Raw genomic sequence first — 20,140 nt, 5'->3', positions numbered from 1 at the left:
CACCTAGAGACTGTGGGGTAGGACACTTCAGCCCCAGGGGCCTAGGCAGCACTGTCCAGCACCTGTGTGCTCCTGTCTTCTTCATGGGGTCTGACTTCCCTGCCATCTCTCTCCAAATACGGTGGCAGGAGCTATCCCATCCGCCCCCATCTGGAGCTCGGCTGCCCAGCCAGACAAGATGGCAAACAGTGTGCAGATGGCTGCAAAGCTTTCCCCAGCTCCTTCTGCAAGGGGACTGCAGATGAAATGGAAGCCCTCATCCTCACCGCCTCCCTCTTCCAGAAAACCCAGGCAACAGCCACCTCTGAATGCTGCTTGAGAAGCTTCTCCCTCCTGGTGATTAAACCACCCCAAATAAATAAAGCACTGCATTTCCACCATAGGCTTGTTCACATGCACGCAGCCTATTGTCTTGGATCCGCCTGTGTGCCTGATCCATCATGAGGGGTTCTCCTCTGAGGTGCTTGCAAAGAGCTGCTTGCAAAGAGTTGCTTAATTTTCATCTGAAAGACTCTCTGTAGAAACCAGGCCCAGCTTTGGAAGAAAGCCTTTTCTCCCCCTTTAGCAAATTCTGTGTCATTCTTTTTTTTTTCTTTCTTTTTTGAGACGGAGTTTCACTTTTGCTGCCCAGGCTGGAGTGCAATGGTGCAATCTCGGTTCACTGCAGTCTCTGCCTCCCAGGTTCAAGCGATTCTCCTGCCTCAGCCTCCTGAGTAGCTGGGACTACAGGCACCCACAACCATACCTGGCTAACTTTTTTGTATTTTTAGTAGAGAGGGAGTTTCACCATGTTGGCCAGGCTGTTCTGGAACTCCTGACCTCAGGTGATCCAACTCAGCCTCCCAAAGTGCTGGGATTACAGGTGTGAGCCACCATGCCTGGCTGGAATTCTGTGTCATTCTGGATACTTATCATGACTTCAAGCATCTAGGACTCTGTCCTGGGTATCCTGAGCCTGAGGGTTTATGTGTGTCCAGCTGGCTTGGAGGTTGTCTACAGGCAGGTTGAACTTGGCCTCTGAGTCCATGCAGCCTCACATGGGAAATACCACCAAGGAGCCTCATCGTGTGCTTTTAGGAGATAGTTTCTATTTAGTCATTGCTGAATCTGTTACAGACAGGGTCTCGATTTCTTGTAAGTCCTGTATGAGGTCGGTGCTGTGATTATCCACATGTTCACTTGTTCTCTCTGGCCTCTTTCAGGCTCTTGAACTTCCTTTGCTCTTTTCCTGCTACAGGGCCTTTGCATATCCTGCTCTTTCTTCCTGGAAAGATTTTCCCTCTCCCTGCCTCTTCACCTGGTCACGGTCTCATCTGACAGTGGAGTCACTACATCCTCAGGGACGCCTGGCCACACTGACTCAGTCACAGCAACCCCCTGTTACCTGCTTTCATGACACCAGGTGCCTCTCTGTGGTAGACACTAGCTCAGCTACGGCTTCCTGTTTCTGTGCGTGTCATCCTTCCCCTTCAAGACTGTGGTCACCGTGAGGGCCAGGGCCATGCCTGTTTCTGATTCTCATTTGTGTCTCTGGTGTTTAGTATATGCTTACCTAGAATTTGATTAATGAATGACGGCATACCCATTTTACAGATGAGAAAGTTGAGGCTCAGGAACATTGTGTAACTTGCTCGGTATTAGATAGTGATGGTTTGAAGCGATCTGGCTGGTCGCTGGGTGCACACTCTTAACCACTTCACTATGGTTCTTCTCTCATGGTAGCTCTCCAACAGCAGGAGTGACAGACAATTTTAGGACAGGTGTAACCAGAATCCCAAGGGTTATCCTAGAAGGTGGTGTCAGGAACATGCTTGCCTATGGGCCTTCTTACTGTATTGCATAAAATACTCAGTTTTTCTGACTCGCCTTTAGTAAAGACCTTAGCAATATTTGAAGCACAGTTGTCTGTAGGAAAGGGTGGGTGTTTATACTTTTTTAAAACGGAGTCTATATCATATTTATCTTGTGGTCTGCCATGCCCCCCGCTCTTCTTCAGCTTCAGTTATGCAAAATTCACACTTCTTCTCTTGAGTGCCTCTCTCTTACCTGTTCAGTTTCTTTTCTGTGTTCGAGATTGCTTAGAATTTTTCCCCATTACTACAGCCTGCTTCCCACCTGTATCCCCCAGCCAGCTTGTTCTGGATTTTGTCAACAACATTTCCAGCGTTTAGTGAGGGCTGGACTGAAGGAAAGCCTTGGAAAAGGCTGTGTGATGAAAGGTGAAGATACCTAATGTGCAGGCAGACATCAGGGTTAATTCAAAGGCTGGAAGAAGGGCTCACCTGGAGGACTGGAAATGTCTTTGAGCTGAAGGTCATGTGCAGGTGGAACAAAGAGGGTGAGCCTTTTGGGGTGAACTGCAAGTATTTGATAAGATCCCTGTCCCCATGATTGGGGAAGTCTTGATAAGCATCCTCGATGTGATGGAGGGATCAAAGAACCCATGGCTCTACCTGTCCAGCATGGCAGCAACATGACACAGCCAAGTTATTGATTATTGGTTGCCCAGCTGTCATCACTCAACATCTTCTGTTAGTTATAGCTGTAATTTGCACTAGTTGTCAATGCCAGTTTTGACTTTCCTAGTCAATAAAGTGTTCCGAGAGTGGCGACTAAGGCTGAGCACTACCCATAATCATGAGTATTACAGAGGCAAGCCCCCTTGCCCACCCACCTGCAGGTGATGACACACCCTAGGAAATCACTCAGTTCTTTGGAGGACCCTGAATAAATGCTCAAGTCCATCTGTTCATCTGTCCGTCCATCTATCCACCATTCCATCCATCCATCCATCCATCCATCCATCCATACATACATACATACATGCATACATCCATCCACCCACCTACCCATCTATCCACCCACCCACCCACCCATCTAGCCATCCAACCCACTCTCTTATGCACCCAGCTATCATCCACCTACCCACCCACCAACCCATCTATCCATCCACTCACCCATGCATCTATCCACCCATTCACTCATCTACCCATCTATCCACCCACCCGTGCATCCATTTATCTATCCCTCCACCCCCTCACCCACTCATCCATTTCTCCACCCACTCAGCCATCCCTTCACCGACTCAACCATCCATTCATTCATCCACCTGCCCACCCACCCATCTTTCCATCCACCCATCTATCCATCTGCCCACCCATGTATCCATCCACTGCTTGTCCTTCTGTTCATTTATTCCACAAAGACTCATTAACCACCTACTAGATTCTGGGGAGGTATCTGCTCTAGTAATTGAGAACATGGTTTCTGAAATCTGATTCCCTGGGCTCAAATTGAGCTGCCTCCTAGCTAGCTGCTTGGGTAAGTTATAGAAACTGTGCTTTGATTTTCTTATCTGAAAATTGGCTTTAATAGCTTATACTCTTGCAGATATAGTGAAGATTAAATAAGATGTCACATTAAAAGTGCATCATCGACACTTAATAGAGATTAGGTTTTACCATTCATTATTATTCTTGGCAGATGCTGCAGATAACGTGGAGAGCATACGAAAGGCACATGTTTTAACCAATAGTGACGTACAAGTGCTAAGTTCTGCAGTAGGGGAAGGGCAGAAAGCCATGGAGAGGGCCTGGCCCAATCCTGGAGCCTCAGAAAAAAGTTCCCCGTTGAATTGCTGTTTTAGCTGAGACTTCTGGGATGGGTAGTAGTTGGAGATCCCAGACAGGAGGTGACCGAGTTAGCAAGGGAAAAATTGGGTCCTGGCACCCATGGCAGAGTTGAGTGATCCAGTCTTTCTGTCTCCACTGGCTGGAAGTCCACCAGATCTGGGAATGTCCAGTTGGGGGAGGGGGCTGACAATGATCATGACCTTCACCTGTCCTCACATGTCCTCTGTGTATCTGCAAAGCCTCTGCCTCAGTCTCCTCTTCTGGAAAGTGGAATTGGAAACCACATCTGCTTCTCTCCCAGGACTGCTAGGAAGACAAGATTAGATGGCAGGTGAGAGCTCTTTGAAAATGAAAACATTCTGCTATTTGAATGCAAAGTGTTCTTCTTTGCCTGTGATGTTTCCTAATCTGTGAAATCATACTGGACCTCGAAGCTGTCTATTAAAAAAAAATATAGCAAATTGGCTGGGCAGGGTGGCTCATGCCTGTAGTCCTAGCACTTTGAGAGGCTTAGGGGGTTGGATCACTTGAGGCCAGGAGTTCGATACCAGCCTGGCCAATACGTGAAACCCCATCTCTACTAAAAATACAAAAATTAGCCAGGTGTGGTGGCGTCTGCCTGTAGTCCCAGCTACTCAGGAGGCTGAGGCACAAGAATCATTTGAGCTCAGGAGGCAGAGGTTGCAGTGAGCCGAGATGGCACCACTGCACTCCAGCCTGGGCGACAGAGCGAGGCTCTGTCTGAAAACAGAAAAAAAAAAAAAAAGCAAAGTTAACACTTCCTCCATCTCTCCCCTAGGGGAGGCAATTTGTCAAAGATTGTTGTTGGATTTTACACACAGGGAAATCCAAGGAATGTGTGGAAACCAGACCAGGACTCTCGTCTCCCTGTTTACAGGGTCTTAAATGGGGGAGCCACTTTGGGTTCTTTCCACAAGATTGCTTTGTAAAAAAAACAAGAAGCAAACAAACAAAAAACTCAAAAAAACAGCCCTGACCTAAATATTCACAAGGGACCTTAGGCAATATCTGCAAACAAAAGTGAGTGATGAGTGGAATCTGTCATCTTTACAACTAAGACAGCTCCAGAGTTGAAGCAAGTGGAAATATCTCTAGAGACAGAGACTTGGGCGGGTTTGCCAGTTACAAGCTAGGAGAACCTGGGCAGGTTTACCTCTCTGAGCTTCTGTGACCTTGTAAAATAGGCTGCATTGCGCTAAACTTGCAGGAGGAATCCCAGCTTCCTCCTGTGCACAAGGCTGGTTTCTTCCCATCCTTTTCCTTGTTCTGCCTCTCTCCTCTCTCCAAGAGATGAATGCATTTGGACCCAGTAGGGGCCTATGTTTGCAAAAGCTCTCAGGTGATTCTAATGCAGCCAGCCTGGCTCTGAGAGTGAGTTCTTGGACACTTCTGGAGGCACATTTACTAGTGAGGAAGGTCACTATGTGCTGAAGGCATGACTCATCTTCCATTCCTTTCTTCCATGAAGCAAGGTGCATGGGTCGACTGAGCTGGGAGAGTCCACGGTGTCAGCCTCCCCCACGCTTCCCTCCCTCCTTATTCCTTGTGTGCTGTACTTTCTTGATTTCCTGTACTCTGCACCAAGCCAGGAGATGGTAAGATCTCAAAAAAATCATTTTTTTGGGAAATGGGATCAAGAGGGTTTTTGTTTGCTTGTTTGTTTGTTTGAGACAGGGTCTGTTGCCCAGGCTGGAGTGCAGTGGCGTGACCTTGGCTCACTGCAGCCTTGACCTTCTGGGCTCAGGTGATCCTCCCACCTCAGCCTCCTGAGTAGCTGGGACTGCAGGTGCACACCACCATGCCTGACTAATTTGTCTATTTTTTGTAGAGATGAGGTTTCACCATGTTGCCTAGGCTGGTCTCAAACTCCTGGGCTCAAGCAGTCCTCCATCCATCTCGGCCTCCCAAAGTGCTGAGATTACAGGCATGAGCTGCTGTGCCTGGCCAAGGTTTTTTTTTATTATTATTATTATGAAAACTTTTCAATAAACATAAAAGTAGAGAGACTAGTTTAATGAGCTATCATATACCTATCACACAGATTGAAAAACTATTAACATTTGCAATATTTACTCCATTTGTTTTTCTGAAGTATTTACAAAATAGTTTACAGTAGTTATGTAATTGCATCCTGATATTCACCCCTACGTAATTTACTTTCCCTCTAAAAACATGAGGGCATTTTTTATATGATCATTGTCATACCTAATCAAATTACCAGTAATTCCTTAATATCCTCTAAGATCAAGTTTACATTCAGATGTCTTGTCCTCAAAATGTCAATTGTGATTATTTTTTTCTTTGAGCAAAGATAATAAGATCTCAAGATTTAATGACAGAGATTCCATGTTAGCCCTGATGTCTAAGTTCTGTGGTCCATTGTGGCTTTACTTGAAAGTCTAAGGCTAGGCATGGTGGCTCACAGCTGTAATCCCAGCACTTTGGGAGGCCAAGGTAGGTGGATCATGAGGTCAAGAGATCAAGACCATCCTGACCAAGATGGTGAAACCCTGTCTCTATTAAAAATACAAAAATTAGCCAGGTGTGGTGGCGGGTGCCTATAGTCCCAGCTACTCGGGAGGCTGAGGCAGGAGAATCACTTGAACCCGGGAGGCGGAAGTTGCAGTGAGCTGAGATTGCACCACTGGACGCCAGCCTGGGTGGCAAGAATGAGACTCTGGAAAAAAAAAAAAAGTCTTTCACTGTGGTCTCATAATAAAAGGACACTCCATTTCCCATCTGGCCCCTGCTCCTTAATGTTAGCCCCCTCCTGTGGGGAGGAGGGGGTGCCTTTCAGTGCAGGTTCAAACATTCCCAGGGCTGGCTCTCATCCCAATAAAGCCCATCGTCATGAATGAATGCTTCCCTTGCAGGTTATTCTAAGTATTGTAAATAGTGCACGTGGAGTGTCCTCATGATGCCTGGGATGTAGTGAATATTTATAGGTTTCTTTTAGTGCCTTTTTTTTTAGTGTTTTCTATAGTTCCATGTTTCTACAACCCTTAGGAACATCAGAATCATGTGTGTGGGGGTGCTTATTAAATAAACCAGTTCCTAGAGCTCACTCCCAGTGACTGCCAGTCTGATGATTAGGGGCTCAGCTAGGACCTAGGTTTGCAAAAGCTCCCAGCTGATCTCATGCAGCCAGCCTGGCTCTGGCTCTGGCTCTGGGAGCTGGGTTGGGAACTAGTCTTTGGTGCTATTCTGCTGAAACTTCAAGTTGGGCTCTTTGACTCCGTCTTGTATTGTCATCACTTGTATTCAGGTCTGTTCTTCCCCTGGATTGTAAACTCCTTGATGTCTGGGTCATCTCAGCTCATGAGCTGAGCTTTCAGTGGGTGCTCAGTGGAACAGGTGCTGAATGGAGTCAGGCTGTAGGGAGGCCAGCGTGTGTTGGTAAGTGAGAGACAAAAATCATTTTAAAAAGAATCTTTTTGCCCTTCAGTTGTGTTTGCCATGAGTTAATGTGATTTACTCTAGTGGAAGCCAGTGCAGCTTAAGTGGAGGTCTTGCCCTGAAATGGAGCCAGGTTATGGATCAGCAGAGCTGCCAAAAGCGTTTTGGGGGAAATGTTTCTGTGTCACCCTCAGTTGATTGAACTCAAGTTTTCACTCCCGTTTGACACCACGTGGGGGCCATTCTGACTTCTGCGGAGTGGGTATGATCAGATCTTCTGTAAAAGTGTAAGTGAGGGGGCTGGGCACGGTGGCTCACACCTGTAATCTTAGCACTTGGGAGGCTGAGGTGGGTGGATCACTTGAGGCCGAGAGTTTGAGACAAGCCTGGACGACATGATGAAACCTCATCTCTACTAAAAATACAAAAATTAGCCAGGCATGATGGTGCATGCCTGTAATGCCAGCTACTCAGGAGGCCGAGGCAGGAGAATCACTTGAACCTGGGAGGTGGAGGTTGCAGTGAGCTGAGGTTGCACCACTGCACAGCATTCCAGCCTGGGTGACAGAGCGAGACTCTGTCTCAAAAAAAAAAAAAAGTGTATGTGAGGAAACTGGAATTGAGTTTGGGGATGTTGGGGGATGGAGGTACTTCATTTACTGAACAACAAAAACCATAGGATACCAATGCTGGAGGAAGAAGCATCATCCTCAGTTTCTACTAACTCAACCACGCATGAGATGGGGACTTGGTGTCCGAGAGAAAAGCTTCTTTTTAGGTCTTCAACCTTGATCAAACCATTTCTGAATTCCTCACACACATATAATCAGGTGCTATGAGTGGTACTGATTGGATAATCTTTCTGTCGTTTCCTGTGCTAGGAAGGAAAATACATGTACAGCCAACTTCCTTGAGGGTTCGTTCTTTTGCATCAGGGTGTCTCAAACTGCTGCCCTTAAAACACCTGTAAGAGAATCATCCAGGCGGCTTGCTCGCTCTGCATGCAGGCCCTTTAGAATGAGAGTCAGAATCCCCGGGGCTGGAGCCACAAAATGAAATGACATTTCAACGAGTTTGTCATCATGTAAGAGAGAATAGGTGAGTATTTGGATACCTATAATACAAAGTAGATTCAAAAAGAATGACTTGATTATTTTAAATGTTGTGTTTTAAAAAATTTAATACAGAAAAGGCTGGGCGCGGTGACTCATGCCTGTAATCTTAGCACTTTGGGAGGCCAAGGCGGGTGGATCATTTGAGGTCAGGAGTTCAAGACCAGCCTGGCCAACAATATGAAACCCCATCTCTACTAAAAATATAAAAATTAGCCAGGCAGTAGTGGTGCGTGCCTGTAATCCCAGCTACGGGGGAGGCTGAGGCAGGAGAATTGCTTAAGCCTGGGAGGCAGAGATTTGGTGAGCTGAGATCGTACCACTGCACTCCAATGTGGGTGACGATTGTTTAACCACCACCAAAATGGGTTCTGAGTCCAACTATTAATATGAAGATGACATCCATTGTGGTCTTGTACATTTTGTTGCCTTTCCGGGGTGAAGGACATTGGTGACCATTTGTTTCCTCTGGAGCGGTCGATTGGTCATGAACTTCCTGGTCCAGGTAGTTACTGTGTCATTCATGATGGTGGTTGATCCTCAGGTAGTTAGGGAGGAAAATAAACAAGAAGTTATATATTTAAAATCACGTTTCAATTTTAGACCTGATTAATTGACTTAATAAAGGGCATTAGCACTTCTACTTCCTACAGTCCCTCCCTTTACCTCTGGAAACTAGTTATTTCTAGGTTGTTTTATGTTGTTAAGGTTGACCACCTTCTCTTTCTGTTCTGCAATCATAGTCCTATCACCAGCCTTTTGTCATGGTCATTCAATTCACAAGTTGCTTATTTTTTAATTTCTTGGCTGACTAAATTTTATTATGAAGACTTTTTTTTAAAGAGCTCAGAAATACTGTATTCTTTAAGTTCTTCAGCATGTGATAGTGTCTTTTGCCTATTTTAATTGGGCAATAATTTAGCTGGCTATAAAATTCTTGGATTATACTCTGTTTCCCTTAGAAATTATAGGCACCCATCCACTGACATTTCATTGTGCTTTCTTTTTCTTTTTTTTTTTTTGAGATGGAGTCTTGCTCTGTCACCCAGGCTTGAGTGCAGTGGTGCGATCTTGGCTCACTGCAAGCTCTGCCTCCCAGGTTCACACCATTCTCCTTCCTCAGCCTCCCGAGTAGCTGGGACTACAGGCGCCCGCCTCCATGCCTGGCTAACTTTTTTGTATTTTTAGTAGAGACGGGGTTTCACCGTGTTAGCCAGGATGGTCTCGATCTCCTGACCTCGTGATCCACCGGCCTTGGGCTCCCAAAGTGCCGGGATTACAGGTGTGAGCCACTGTATGAGCCCAGCCTCATTGTGCTTTGTACTAACCCCCTTTCCCTGGCCTCTTCCAGCTTGTCTTCTTCTCTCCCAGTAGTTTCTTCATGAAGAGGCCATGTGCTATATTCCATGAGATATTTCACACTCAAAGAAGACTTCTTTTATACTCTTTTGATAATTTGTCTGGGAATCACTGTCTTGATTTATAAGGGAGTTTGTAATAAATACAGTAAAAGAGAAACACAACATATTTTGAGACATCAGAGAAGGGAGACACCAATTCATTAATATTTGGGGTTAGCAGGGAAGGCTTAGTTAAGAGGTAACATCTGAACTAAGCCTTGAAATAAGGGAAGGATTTGGCCACGCAGTAATGGCGAGAGAGTAGAAGCAAGACATGATGGTTAGTGTTATGTATCAATTTGACTGGGTTGTGGGGTGCCCAGATATTTGGTTACACATTATTCTGGGTGTGTCTCTGAGGTATTCTGGATGAGGATAACCCTTAATTGGTAGACTGAATAAAGCAGATTGTCCTCCCCAATGTGGGTGAGCCTCATCCAATCCACTGAAGGCCTGAACAACACAAAAAGGTAGAGTCACAGAGAATTTGCTCTTTTTACCTGATTATATTTGAGCTGGGACATCAATCTTCTCCTGACTTTAGATGTGGACTCGAGTTGGAACTATATCATTGGCTGTCCTGGGTCTCCAGCTTGCTGGCTGCAGACTCCAGGACTCCTTAGCCTCCATAACCATGTGAGCCATCTCTTACAACAAATCTATCTGTCTCTCTCTATGTGTATAGCTCTACCTCTATCTCTCTGCTCTTTCTCTGGAGAACCTAGAATAATACACAAGGTTATATTAGAGAAGAGGATGACCCAAGGAAAAGCATGGAGGCAGAAAACTGCAAAGAGGGTTTGGGAAGACTGGGGTCCTGATGGGGAGTTTGGATTTCACTGTGTGTAGCATGGAGAATCCTTGAAAATATTGAAGAGGTGAAAATTGTATTTGTGGAAGAACACCAGGAGTATGTGAAAAGAAAACCACTCACTCCATTTTAGCTCCACTGAAGGGGGCATCAATGGGATGCACTGGGGACATGGGTTGGAGGGTAGTTGAGGCCATATCTGGAGGATCTTTACTTCTAGGCTGAGTCTGAAGTTATCTTTCTGGGGAGTGGGAGATTACAAATCTTTGAGCTCCACTCAAGAGATGGTTTTGCTAACAATGGCAGGGCGACGGTGGTGGTGGTGGCGGTGGTGGTGGGAAACTGGTAGCATGAATTCTAATTGGGCTTCTGTTATTCTAGCAGAGAAAATTGGGGAATGGACTTTCAGTAGAATAATACAGATCTGGGAATCAACTGCATGGAGGAGGTAGTTATAGGTGATGAGATGTCTCAGGGACAAAGTTTGGTAGAAGGAGAAAAGATGCTAGGCTAGTACAAAAATAATTGCTGTTTTTGCCATTACTTTTAATGGCAAAATCCGCAATTACTTTTGCACCAACCTAAGAGGATGCAAACTTCGGAGCCATCTGCATCAGAGGGATTGATGAAGATCAACAAAGTTTAGGAACACAGGAAAGGAGCGGGGAGGGTAATGACTTGAGGGCATAGCAGGGATAATCAAGGTTTTTCTTGTTAGCATGTGGAGACTTAAGCATGATTATATGTTAAACACCTGGCACATACACGGTGCAAAATATTTATGAGTGAAATGACAAGTGAAGGTGGTGAGTCATGGGAGTTCCAAGGGAACGGATGATAAAGGCAGGTCTCAAATGAGGCACAAGTGGAGAAGGTAGCTTGGAAAAGGAGAAGGATGCTTCTCCTTATAACATGGGAAAGGCAGAGGAAGGGGGTCAAGATACAGTGATCTAGGGGTGAGATGGAAGTGAGTTGAGAGAACTCAACTCTGGGCTCTGAAACCCCTAGGGATGGGTTTTGGAGGCTTTGAGATATGGAAGAGGTTTAAAGTCAATTGCTATAGCAAATATGGTTTGGAATTTATTTGTGATACTTAAAAATATTGCTGAACAGAAGTGAAGTCTACCCTAGAGTTGGATGGTGAGATTATTTAGTGGAACTACCAGATCCATGTTGTGATTCTTTCCAGTATCATTCAGCAGCCCTTGGGCAGTTGCGAGCCAAGTCATCAATGGGGTATGGAGATTTTCCAGGTGGGTGTGGTTGAAGAAAGGGAAGAACGAGTTTAGGAGCACATTACAAGAAGAAGGTGACTGTAAGGTCCAGGCTGAGCAGGAAGGTAAAGCAAGAAGGAAACATGAGGTTGTGAAGAGAAGTTTAGAGGGATGAGGAGGCAGGAGAGGTGAACAGTTGCATGATGTAGCTAGAGTGGCGATATTAGATCTTGGGGCCAGAGAGCTTTACAATGATTATGAAGATCAAAGGGCATTAGAATCAAGCTATAAAGAGCCACTGTTTGATGTTGGGATGTGAGGGTGCTGCAGGTGGATGTCTGGACATTGATGGTGAGAACATGGTCACCCTGGCCCTGCTGGGTCTTTGCTAAAGAGACTGTGCTCTGTTCTTGGGGCCGTTTTCATCACCTGATTAGAGCAGTGGTCCCCAAATGGTGTTCTTTGGACCGTCTGTATAAAATGTTCATAGGTTAAGGATAAAATGGAAAAACAGAGAAAATGTCACAGAAATGTGCCTATTGTTGAAAGACCACCAGCTGTCCTTTTTGGAGGATTGTTCTTTATTCTAAAAATGTATATATTCTATTCTATTAAAACATTTTTGTATTTGCGTTTTTTTCTCTTTTATGAAATGCCATGGGGTAGAAATTTGTAATGTATCCAATTCTCCTGTCTTCATGCATTGCCCTGTGGTGGGGGAGGGGATGTGGCTAGTACTGGCCAAGAGGCTGGGGGCAGAGGTGCAATGTTAGACTTCTAGCCTGGAGCATTTAATTCTTAGTACGAGACTCTCTAGCATTCTTCTCCCTCTGTTCCCTGCTTGGTGATACTTGAGGTATTGCAACCCCCATTAACCTTAGTCTTAGGGCAAGTTTGATGGGAAACAGAGCACCCCACACCTCCCTGCAGATGTAGCATGAGTGAGAAAAACAACTTCTGATGTTTGAAGTTACCAAGATTTAGGAGTTGTTTGTTATTGCAGCAAAACCTCACCTATTCTGACCAATCATGGTGGAATTTCTGTGTGTGTGTGTGTGTGTGTGTGTGTGTGTGTGTGTGTGAAACTGGTAGTTTAAAAAAGTTCCTTCTTACCCAAAAGAAAAAAAGATAGCAACCTTATGTTTGTTCTCAAATTAAAAAAATATTTTTACTCATTTATAAAATAGAAAAATCCGAGAATCTGTAGCTTAGAGAACTACAGTGTGGGATGTCTATAAAGACCAGGTTATTTTATCAGCTCCTAACACCCCTTAATAGAAGCTTAGCCAAGACTTGCACTATTTCAGTCTCTCCCATTCCACATTCCATGGACTCTTGAAGAGACATTGATTAAACGATGCAGCCATGAACCACCCTAACTCAATCCTAGTGGCAGAACCCCCCTTTTACTGCAGAATGAGCTTCTTGCTACAGTGATACTGCAACCCCTTAGATATATCCTGTACTAATTATATTAAAACACGACCAATGCTTTTGCTTTGTTGTCCCCCAAATTAAACACATTAATCATGAGAACCCAGAGAATTGGATTTAGTGTAACTGATTCCAAACTGTCAGTAAGAACATAATTAAGTTATATTTTTCTCCAATTCAAATAAAAGAAAATTGACAATAAAATGCTGATCAATATGTGTAGCTCAGGAGGTAGAGCCTGCTTTGAGATGCAGAAGTGTTTGTTTTTTTTAGATCTATATTCTTGAGTAAAGAAAAAATCCATCTCTCTTTCCTAGAGGGGAAGACTTTCAGAGCTGGGCTTGGCAACAACCTGACTATCAGAGGCTGAATTAAACAAATATGTACCTCCCTGGAGTGAATGGTGTGTTTCTCCTGTTCGGGGAACCGTGCTTTTATGGTGGAGTTTGCGTTCTGTCTTGGTCTCCGGATGTGTGTATCTGTGGGTGGATGTCTGCATGTAAATGGCAGTGTATACCTGTGTAGGTGTGTACAAAATTCCCATGTGAATCTCAGCTTTGTGGGGATCTCCGGTTCTTGAGCCCAGTAGATGCCATTTGAAGAAAAAATCACTTGAAAATGAGACAGAAAGAATGGAAACTAAATCCTAGCTCTAAAGGCACCAGGCTGATTAAAAAAAAAAAAACTCTGGATCTTCTTTGTTTTGGACTCTACCTACCTCTAAATGACATTTCTGTTTCCTATGAGATGATTAGAATGAAAAAGATCCTGAGCACGAAAGAGCAGATACTATGCGATAGTGTGTATGTCAGGGTGTCAGCTGTGACACTGCTGACATTTTGGCTCAGCAATTTCTCTGTTCTATGTGTGGGGGTTCCCTGTGCATTTTAGGATGTTGAGCGTCATCCCTGGATCCCTGGACTCACTGGATGCAGTAACACAACTCCCCCCAAGTAGACACAACCCCCAGTGTCTCCAGATATTGCCTAATGTCCCCAGGGGGCAAAATAGCCCCATCTGAGAACTGCTGCTTTCATAAAGTACAATGTCAGATGAAATAGGTGGAGGCTGTTTGTAGTCAGGGGTTAGTAGAGATGGAAGAGACCCCAGGAATATCCTGGAAGGGTCTGTAATATTTTGTTTCTTGAATTGGGTGTCAGTAATATGGAGATGTTCAGGTTTTTTTTGTTGTTGTTGTTGTTGTTGTTTTGAGGCAGAATCTTTCTCTGTCACCCAGGCTGGAGCACAGTGGCACCGTCATGGCTCACTGCAGCCTCTGCCTCCTGGGCTCCAGCAGTCCTCCCACCTCAGCCCTCCCGAGTAGCTGGGACTACAGGCATGTGCCACCACTGTTGCCAAATTTTTTATTTATTTATTTTTTGTAGAGAGGAGTGTCTCACTATGTTGCCCAGGCTGGTCTCAAGCTCCTGGGCTCAAGCAATCTGCTCATCTCGGCCTCCCAAAGTGCTGGGATGACAGGCATGAGCCACTGCGTCTGGCCAGTATGTTCAGTTTGTAAGAAAAGTACTGTGTTGACCTCTTCTATGTGCACATTTCTTTAAGTAATAATTCAATAAAGCATTTAGAAAAATTGGTCATAATAGGAGTGATTTGTAGAGTGATTGGCATGAAAGCTGATCACCTTAATTTGAACTACTCTGAAATGAGCACCAGGGGCCACCAAGAGGACCCTTTCAAGGTGTCATAGCCAAGGAGAGGAGTGCGTTGTGTACATCTCTGCATAAAGGATTTGCTGGTTACATGGAAGGATGAAGCCTCCTTCTGAGGACAGAGGCAGCAAAGCAAGTGGAAGCCCAAAGCATTGAGCTTTCCAAATGGACTTTGCTAAAATCTTGTGGATGACTCATGCTCTTAACATACACCCATGTACATATTGTCCATATACACATTAATTCTGTAACAAGGCCCACACTTAAGGGTTTTTTTTTTTTTCTTTTGAGACAGTCTTGCTTTATTGCCCAGGCTAGAGTACAGTGGCATAATAGTGACTCACTGCAACCTCCGCCTCCTGGGTTCAAGCAATGCTTGTGCCTCAGCCACCTGAGTAGCTGGGACTACAGGTGCACAACACCATGTCTGGCTAATTTTTGTATTTTTAGTAGAGACAGGGTTTCACCATGTTGGCCAGGCTGGTCTCAAACTCCTGGCCTCAAGTGATCTGCCCACCTCAGCCTCCTAAAGTGTTGGGATTACAGGTGTGAGCCACTGCGCCTGGGCCCACAGGTTTGAGTTGAGATAGAGAAACTCTGGCAGGACTGAGGAATTGGGCCACAGTCTCTGGGAAATATGCACAATTTCTGGAATCTTCTATAATTCCAGAGTTCCCACTTTCTGTCTCCTGTTTATTCAACAAACTTGTATGGAACCACAGTGTGTCTAGAACTTGCCAGGTGTGGAGGATAAAAAGATGACTGAGATCGGGCATGGTGGCTCATGCCTGTAATGCCAGCACTTTGGGAGGCCAAGGCAGGCGGATCACTTGAGGGCAGGAGTTTGAGCACAGCCTGGCCAACATGATGAAACGTCTCTACTAAAAATACAAAAATTAGCCAGGCATGGTGGCATGCACATGTACGTAGTCCCATCTACTTGGGAAGCTGAGGCAGGAGAATCGCTTGAACCCAGGAGGCAGATGTTGCAGTGAGCTGAGATCACATCGCTGCATTCCAGCCTGGGAGACAGAGCGAGATTCCATGTCAAAAAAAAAAGATGACTGAGATACAGACTCCCTCAGAGTTGACTCTAACACAAATTAGGTAAGAGCCCAAGGTCTGGCTGGGCCAGCACCTTGATCGGCCTCATCCTGCAGCGTCTACTAGAATGAAGAACACTTTTTTCTTTACCCATGAAAATGTTTTGTGCTTCATACCCACAAGTGCAATTTGTGTTAATTCTGCAAAATTTGCCATATAACTGTGCCTGTATTCTTAGCATTTTTCCTTTGAGAGATTTCTCAGCATATCATCTTTGGACTATGTGGAATTGGAAATTTACTTAGAGTCAACAACAAGTACAAGAAAGTCAGTTCTTAAGAGTTAGGTTTTCAAAGACAGTGGATAAAATAAAAAATCGAGTACAGTCAAGATTATACGTGCAAATCCCCTCATCATTCATAAAGTTTAGCAGTCAGTCTTACCGTGGCTCACCAGGTCCAATCCATACTTCTTCCTCCACGATTGGAGCAGAGGGTGATTTTTTTTCTGAGCAACTGATGAAGTCATTTAGAGACCATTTGCAGTAGGAGCCATGTGTACTAGAGACCAATCAATGTGCCCTCATGGCAGCATTTCTGCCTCTCTCCCTCTTTGTTCTTGCCAAGTACCCACAGTTCATTTTCCATAGATTGAAAGAGCCCAAGTTGGGCCTATATCTAGGAGTACAATTGCTGGGTCATTTGGCAACTCTATGTAGAATTGTTTGGGAAGTTGTTAAACTGTTTCTCACAGTGGCTACACCATTTTAATTCCTACCAGCAGTGTATGAAGGTTCTAATTTCTCTGCATCCTCACCAAAACTTGTTATTTTCTGTTTTGTTTTTTTTTTTTTTTTTTTTTTTTGAGACAAAGTCTTGCTCTGTCGCCCAGGCTGGAGTGCAATGGCACAATCTCAGCTCACTGCAACCTCTGCCTCCAGATTCAAGTTAATCTCCTGCCTCAGCCTCCCGAGTAGCTGGGATTATAGGCATCTGCCACCATCCCTGGCTAATTTTTGTATTTTTTTAGTACAGACAGGGTTTCACCATGTTGGCCAGGCTGGTCTCACACTCCTGGCCTCAGGTGATCCACCTGCCTCGGTCTCCCAAAGTGCTGGGATTACGGGCTTGAGCCACCGCACCAGGCCAATTTTCTCTATCTTCAATTCTAGCCATGCTTATGGGTATGAAGTGGTATCTCATTGTGGTTTTGATTTCTGTTTCCCTGATGATGAATTTCATTGAGCATCTTTTCATGTGCTTATTGGCCACTTGTATGTCTTCCTTGGAGATGCGCAATATTTTCATATTCAAAAATGAAAGCACAGGTCCACACAAAATTTTGTACATGAATAATTACAGTAGCATCACTCCTAAATAACCCAAAGAGTGAATTAATCCAAATGCCCATCACCAGATGAAGAGATACACCTATTGTTGTCTACCCACATGGTGGAATATTATTTGATCACAAAAAGGAGGAAAGTACATACGCTACAGCGTGGATGAACCTTCAAAACAGATGAAAGATCACATTCTACATGGAAAACATTTCCACATTCAGATGGAAATCTATGGAAATAGGAAGTCGATTAGTGGTTGCTTAGGGCTGGTAGGGGCATGGGAGGATGGGGTTGTTAGCTAAAGCGTATGAGGTTTCTTTTTGAGGTCATGAAATGTTCTAAAATTGACTGGTAATGTTTGTGTATATCTCTGAATATATTAAAAACCATTGAAATGTAAAAAATGCAAAGAAAAAACAGCCCAAGTTGCAATTTTATTCAACACTTGATTGGCTTTAAAAATAGATTCCAGGCTGGGCATGGTGGCTCACATCTGAAATCCCAGTGCTTTGGGAGGCTGTGGTGGGAGGATTTCTTGAGGCCAGGAGTTCCAGGCCAGCCTTGGCAACATGGCAAGACCCTGTCTGTACAAAAAAAGAAAAAATAAATAACAGCTGGGTGCAGTGGCTCACATCTGTAATCCCAGCACTTTGGGAGGCTGAGGTGGGCAGATCACCTGACATCAGGAGTTCAAGAGCAGCTTGGCCAACATTGTGAAATCCCGTCTCTACCAAAAATATAAAATTTAGCCTTTTGGTACTCCAAGCAGCACCATGGCAGTTGTTAAGAACAAGTGCCTTATGAAAGGTGGCAAAAAGGGAGTTAAGAAGAAAGTAGTTGGTCCATTCTCTAAGAAAGATCAGTATGATGTGAAAGCACCTCCTATGTTCAATATAAGAAATATTGGAAAGACTTGGTCGCCAGGACCCAAGGAACCCAAATTGCATCTGATGGTCTCAAGGGTCTTGTGTTTGAAGTGAGTCTTGCTGATTTGCAGAATGATGAAGTTGCATTTAGAAAATTCAAGCTGATTACTGAAGATGTTCAGGACAAAAACTGCCTGACTAACTTCTATGGCATGGATCTTACCTGTGACAAAATATGTTCCATGGTTGAAAAATGTTCAACAATGATTGAAGCTCATGTTGATGTCAAGACTACCGATGGTTACTTCTTTCATCTGTTTTGTGTTGGTTTTACTAAAAAACACAACAATCAGATACTGAAGACCTCTTATGCTCAGCACCATCAGTCTGCCAAATCCAGAAGAAGATGATGGAAATCATGACCTGAGAGATGCAGACAAATGACTTGAAAGAAGTGGTCAATAAATTGATTCCAGACAACATTGGAAAAGATATAGAAAAGGCTTGCCAATTTATCCTCTCCATGATGTCTTCATTAGAAAAGTAAAAATGCTGGAGAACCCTGGATTTGAAAGGCATGGAGCTTCGTGGTGAAGGCAGTAGTTCTGAAAAACCCACTAGGAACGAGACACATGCTAAAGTTGAATGAGCTGATGGATATGAACCACCAGTCCAAGAATCTGTTTAAAGTTCAGACTTAAAACAGTAGCAAATAAGAAGTCCTATTTGTGAAAAACAAACAAGAAACAACAATGAAAGAGCAAAATTAGCCTGGTGTGGTGGTGCATGCCTGTAATCCTAGCTACTCAGGAGGCTGAGGCATGAGAATCACTTGAACCCGGGAGACAGAGGTTGCAGTGAGCCAAGATTGCACCATTGCACTCCAGCCTGGGTAACAGAGTGAGACTCTCTCCAAAAAGAAGAAAAAAAAAACTATCCGCGCTTGGTGGCATGCGCCTGTAGTCTCAGCTACTCTGAAGGCTGAGATGGGAGGATGGATTGAGGCCAGGAGTAATTTGAGGCTGCAGTGAACTATGATTGTGACACTGCACTCCAGCCTGGACTGCAATGACAGCTGAAAATGACAGGATTTCATTCTTTTTTTATGGCTGAATACTATTCTATTGTGCGTATATTCCCATTTTCTTTATCCATTCATCCATTGATTGACACTTAGATTGATTCCATATCTTGGCTATTGTAAATAGTGCTGCAGTAAATATGGGGGTACAGATATCCCGTTGATACACTGATACGTTTTTTTGGATATATACCCAGGAGTGGGATTGCTGCATCATATGGTAGATCTGTTCTTAGTTTTTTGAGAAATCTCTGTACTTTTTTTCATAATGGCTGTACTAATTTACATTCCCACCAACAATATACAATAATTTTCTTTTCTTCACATGCTTGCCAGCATTTGTTGTGCTTTGTCTCTTTAATACCCATTCTAACAAGTGTGTGATGATATCTCATTGTGGTTTTGATTTGCATTTCCGTGATGATTAGTGATGTTGAATATTTTTTCATAAACTTGGTGATTTGTATATTTTCTTTTGAGAAATGTCTGTTTATTTTTTGATAGTTTCTTTTGCTGTGCAGAAGCTCTTTCATTTAATTAGATCCCATTTGTCAATTTTTGCTTTTGTGGCAATTGCGTTTGGCATCTTCACCATGAACTCTTTGCCCATCACTATGTACCGGATGGTATTGCCTAGGTTGTCTTCAGCGTTTTTATAGTTATGGGTTTTACATTTAAGTCTGTAGGCCATCTTGAGTTAATTTTTGTGTATGGTGTAAGGGAGGGGTGTTGTCTTTTCACTCTGTTGATTGTTTTCTTTGATATGCAGAAGGTATTTAGTTTAATATAATCCCATTTGTCTGTTTTTGTTGCTTGTACTTTTAAATGTTAGCGATACAATCTTTGTTCTCAAGCGTTTCTCCTGTGTTTATTTCTAGTAGTTTTATAGTTGTGGCTGTTACATTTAAGTCTTTAATTGATTTTGAGTTTATTTTTGTAAGTGATGAGAGATAAGGGTCTAGTTTTATTCTTCTCTGTTTGGATATCTAGTTTTCCTGGCACCATTTAATGAAGAGGGTGTCCTTTATTCAATGTATGTTCTTGACAGCTTTCTTGAAAATCAGTTAGCTGTAAATATGTGGATTCATTTCTGGATTCTTTAGTCTGTTTCCTTTGT

The 20,140-nt window shown here is 43.9% G+C and overlaps 1 protein-coding gene and 1 pseudogene across 1 annotated transcript in view; both read left to right on the top strand.

Annotated features, from left to right (window-relative positions):
- Positions 1-20,140, top strand: part of ASNS (asparagine synthetase (glutamine-hydrolyzing)) — a 74,623-nt gene that overhangs the window by 9,949 nt on the left and 44,534 nt on the right. The window lies entirely within an intron of this gene.
- LOC129398181 (small ribosomal subunit protein eS1-like) lies at positions 16,061-19,176 on the top strand (annotated as a pseudogene).

Source organism: Pan paniscus, chromosome 6, assembly GCF_029289425.2.
Source record: "Pan paniscus chromosome 6, NHGRI_mPanPan1-v2.0_pri, whole genome shotgun sequence".
NCBI lineage: Eukaryota > Metazoa > Chordata > Mammalia > Primates > Hominidae > Pan > Pan paniscus.
This window is presented reverse-complemented; position numbering and strand designations above follow the sequence as displayed.